Raw genomic sequence first — 5,104 nt, forward strand, 5'->3', positions numbered from 1 at the left:
TCTGGTGAAGGGGATCCCTTGAGAACTGGTTTAAGCAGGAGGAAAGGTCCTTGAACCACAATATCCTGTGTGCTGTGAAGCTTCTCTGCTTCCTTAACACCTCTTGTAAGGGAAAGGAGACACTTTCTCCTATTCAGAATACCTCTTTTCAGTGTCCTTGAATGCTGTAGAGGGCTCTAGTGGGGCCTTTAGGTCCTTTCTGGTAAATTCCACAATAGGAAGCATGTTTGGAGAAGCCCCGTTCTGCCCTTAAGGGGTCCTTTGAATGTAGTAGGCCCAGTTTCTGGTAGGCCTTTAACTCATCTTTAAAGGTTGTAAGGTTTGCACTCTGCTTTGCCATCCAATCGAGCCATACAATGGCGTAGAAATCACTGAGAAGCCAAGAATATGCTTCCTCCAGTATCCCAGGGTCCCCCGTAATTTCTGCAGCTCCTTTTTGTTCCGAGGGATTCGGCCCTTTTCAATTTCCTCCAGAGTATCAGCTGGCACTGCCACTGCTTCTGCTACCCATCAGGCCCCAAGGAATTTGATTTCTTGTCTTGGGCCTTGGCACTTGGCAGAGGGAATGTCTAACCCATTATGGGTCAGCAGTTCCCAGATGGCTTTTGCTACTGAGCCCACGTGGTCTTTGTTGTCCCCGCCCACCAGTATGTCATCTATGTATTGCTAAATGACAATACCTTCTGGGACCTTGATGGTGTCCAGAAGTGCTGCCTGCGGATTGTGGGCGATTGTAGGAGAGTGCTTGCACCCCTGGGGTAAAGAATTAAAGGCGTACTGAATCCCCGGGCAGGTAAAAGCAAACTGAGGCCTGTCCTTCTCCCTTACTGGAATAGTGAAAAACATGTCTCCGATATCCAGGGCAGCCATCCATGAGTGGGATGAAGCCTGAATAGCTATGACCACTGAGGTTAGGCTAGGCACTGCAGTTGCGAGGGGAGGAGTGTTATCATTCAACTTCCTATAATCTATAGTAAGCCTCCAACGTCTGTCTGATTTTTGTAGCTGGTCAGACCGGAGAATTGTATGGAGAGTGAGTCCTACAGATTATCTGTCTCCTCTCCAAGTTGGTGATCACCTCAGAGACGCCTTGCCTGACTGTTGCGGGTAAGAGGTATTGCGATACATAGGTAATGCCAGCTTGGGGTAATGCTGGAGCCACCTGCAGAGTGTTTACAAGGGCTGTTCTCACCCTCCTTGACTCCACCCCGTAGGAGCCAAACCTCCAAAGAGAGCCACTTGGAAGATACCATCTTTTGCCAGCCAGCACATAAAACCCCAATATATTCCCTGGGTAGAGGCTTAACACAATTTCCACCAAGGTGCTGCATCATGTGTCCCCTGGGAGCCATACCCTTTTACGGGATGGCTGTGTCCCCAGGCTCTTTGCCAATTCTGAATTTAGGACACTAATTTGAGCACCTGTGTTAATTAGAAATTTCACAGCAGTTCTGTTGGGTCCAGTCAGTATTAAGATAAATGGCATATCATTGTCAGACCATTAGCAGACATTAACAAAGCAGTGACAGAGGCCTGATGCAGCCACCACCTCGTTTATTTTTGTGTCTTCTCTCAGGAAGGTAAGGAAGAGTTAACCTTCCTGCACAGAGACACTGTAGAAACAATGGCAGGGGGGCTGCCACTTCTAGGCGTGCTGCATTTGCTGTGAGTCACCACTGGGTGAGCCACTGGCCCTGAGCTTCTTGTGACTGTCTCTGGGCTTATCAGTTAGATTTTGAACTAAATCTTTCAGCTGCCAATCTGCTAATGGTTTCAGGATGGTTTTGGATATCCCTAGACATAAGGCTTGTCTGTACCATCTGTCTTGGAGAGTTCAGCTGTCTGGATCTCAAATTAGCCTGTTTGTGTTGGTCCCTTCTTGTACATCTCCCAGGGGGTGGGGGGAGAAGTCCGTAGGACCTGTTACCCTAGGAAAGCCCCTTACTAGCCTGGATTTTCCTGTGGGAGAAGCTTTCTGTGAGACTTTTTAGGTTTTTTTCCACAATGGGACAGACACAGTAGACCTCTTTTATTCAGAGACAATGTCACTTCTACCTGATTTCGCAGGATTGCCTTCCCCCAAATTGTCCCTCGGGACATTCTCTGCTTTTCTCCCTGGTTCCTGCAGTTGCATATCTCTCAGTTCATATGCAGAGTGGGGCCAAAGAGCACAGTAATGAGCGGATCTACCACATACCCTACTATGCACCAGCTTCAGGAAAGACTGAATGCTACAACAGTTTGCAGAAAAGCTTCAGGAAAGACTGAATGCTACAGCAGTTTGCAGAAAACCACCCTAAAGGCCATGGGAGGTGGAACTTTTTAAAACTGTGACATACATTTAGCTCAAGCAACCTGGTTGGTAAATAGTAGGGGTTCAGTAAATAGAACAGGACCCGCACAATCAGATTTGGTACAAACAATAGATAAAGTTCCTGTTGTACGTGAAAAGAATCTGTTAGGCAAAACTGGGTATTTTCTCCTTCAGGCAAAGTGAAACCTGTCTGAGGGGTGATTTCTGCTGAAGATTCTGGTCATACATACTGGGTGATGCAGGAGAAGGGTGAAATCCAGTGTATACCACTGGCAGCGTTGCACCTGGGATAAAACAACTCTTGAGTCACCAATATGGTTAGATGATCATTCTCCCTCCTTTATTTCCATGTTACAGTGAGTTATATGCTTACTTGGAAGAGGCATGCAGAGCTAACTTAGTTCAAGATTGGTACATGTGGAAAGTACAGATTGGTCCAGAGTTATGTATGTGGTACAGACAGGTTAACATTATGCCAACAATCCTGGCAGGAACACCCTGCAGCTGGCTGTTCCTGCCCACTGCAGCAGGCACTCCACCCCTTGCAGCTGCATGTGAGGGGCTGGCACCCACCGCCTGGCTGAGTCCAAAGACACTTCAGAGCATGGGTTTGCTCATGTTTATCAATTCATGTCCTGTTAGCAAAAATCTCTCCACAATTCCCTCTTTTTCTTTTGAGCAACCCAGGCTTGATCTTCAACTTTACACAGGCTGTGTTCGACAAAGGCATAAATAATACAGCTACAAAACAATAATATTAAAATCAGAAAGAGAATGAATCTGTTAGAGATTTTGCTAGTAATTTGGCAAGCTAACAGCCCAAGCTTAGCTAACAATCCCAAAAGATTTTCCTGCAAGCGACAGTAAGTCATTTGTTCAAAAGACCAAAAGTACAGATGATCATCACAGTCACAGGAGAGCGCATGTGTGCCACATCTTCATTGTCTCTGCGTGGCAATTGATGTTGTAGAATTGCAGATGTATCTGCTGTCCCATATTCTTCCTCGGGCTCCCATCATTCTGGATTCACTCCATAATTCTCAGAAATGTTTTCATTACACTCCTTAGCTATGAACTGCATCTGTCTGTTGTGCTTAAGAACTACCAATTTCTGAATATGTCACAAAGATATGCCCTAGATGTTGCTTTCAGGCTACTAGGCCTTATTCCAACAGTCCTTTATTTGTGGTTTGGTTTTTTTTCTTAAATTAAGGCAGTGTTTCTCATCTTTTTGCAGAGCCCTTGCAAAAAGATAACAAGCACATCACCATCTTTGCCAGTAAGTGGGTTTGGCCCTTATAACAGGGGCTAAACTGATCTCTGTTTTGCTGTTAGTCATTCCTTAAAACAGAATCTCTGGAAACTTGTGAAAATACCCAAATTCATTAAGCATGATCAAAACCTTATAACCTATACACATACAACCATTATTTCAGTACTCATTTCAAGTTCATGCCACTATACCTGCCATCTGAGCAAGACTTCTGCTTACTTTAACAGAACAGACTGGTCAAAATAAGCTGGTCTCCATCAAAAACCTGTGAACATAAATGGTCAAATGCACAAACAAATACAAAACCAAATGCAAACATATTTATTGCCGAGGATAACAAATCTATTGGCCTAGTCTGTACGATGTAATTACAGAAATTTCAATTTTTTTTTTCTTCTTCTCTCCTTCTTTCCTCTCTCTTCCCCCCCCCCCCCCCCCCTTTTTTTTTTTTTTTTTTTGGTAGCGGAACCTAGTGATACCCAGATATACAGAAAAAAAAACCCCAAGAAAAAACATAACACGATATCCCTATATCCTAAAATAACAAAATTGTCATGTTGTGAACCCTTAGCCTTAACTATATTATCTTATCAACTTGCAAATCTAGCAACTGAAGGAAATATAAGAAAAAGCAAAGAAAATTCAAGAAGTGAATACCATGGTATTCTTAGAATCAGCACAAAAGAAATAAGCAGTAACCTATACAGTTACAAAACAATTTCTTGCCATAATATTCCACTATAATGGCTACCAAGTAACACACTCCACTTCAATCACCTAAGTCTCACCATGCTGCTAAATTTATCCCAAAACGTATCCAATTGCAATTAACAGCTTATCCAGTAAACGCTTAAATTCTAAAAAAAGGTTGTCAAAATACAGAACTGTCTCCTTTAAGAATTAAGTTCTGCATCTGCAGAGGCTGCAAAGGAGATAAGGGGGGGGGAGGGAGGCAGGGGGAATGGGCCCCACTGAGCTCCACAAGCATGGGGAAGGGACTGGACGTGGTGATGTGGGGGAGGGGGAGGGAGTGTGTGTGGGGGGAAGTCACATTCCCAGCAGACAGATTCGCTGCTTTGTCTCGACCCTCCTTCTTACCCAGCCCCCATCCTTTTTTTTTCTAGCTTGTCTTACCATATCGACCGCTTCCTGATCGCTGTTTTTTCCCTCTCTTATCAGATCTTTCTTGTCCTGTACCTTCTCATTAGATCTATAGCTTCACCAAATACAGCCTTCTGATGTTTACGCCTAAAAAAACTTCTCCTGTTTCTGCCAGAAGGAGCTTTACATGCTATTTAAGAAGCTCTGTTGTGAGTTGTAAAAAAATAAAAGAAAAAAAATCGTCTCTCACTCAGAGGGAAGGCAGGAAAAAAAAAGGCAAGAGATAAGCAATTTAACAAGGCTTTTGTGTGCTATTGATGTGGTAGTGTGAACACCTTTACTTGAAAAGCTTACAAATAGCCCAACCTTCTGAGGCAACTCAGGCTGACTCATAGCTTTCCGATTGATTTTCCCCA

General features: G+C 44.0%; 1 long non-coding RNA gene across 1 annotated transcript; it reads right to left on the reverse strand.

Annotated features, from left to right (window-relative positions):
• Positions 1-2,636: 2,636 nt before the first annotated feature.
• On the reverse strand, positions 2,637-4,819 carry LOC135173581 (uncharacterized). Its single transcript, XR_010301382.1, has 3 exons — positions 4,722-4,819; positions 3,779-3,852; positions 2,637-3,055 (listed from the first exon to the last, which is right to left on the reverse strand). It is a non-coding gene; the product is annotated as an uncharacterized LOC135173581 (long non-coding RNA).
• Positions 4,820-5,104: the final 285 nt, after the last annotated feature.

Source organism: Pogoniulus pusillus, chromosome Z (assembly GCF_015220805.1).
Source record: "Pogoniulus pusillus isolate bPogPus1 chromosome Z, bPogPus1.pri, whole genome shotgun sequence".
In the NCBI taxonomy this organism is placed as follows: Eukaryota; Metazoa; Chordata; class Aves; order Piciformes; family Lybiidae; genus Pogoniulus; species Pogoniulus pusillus.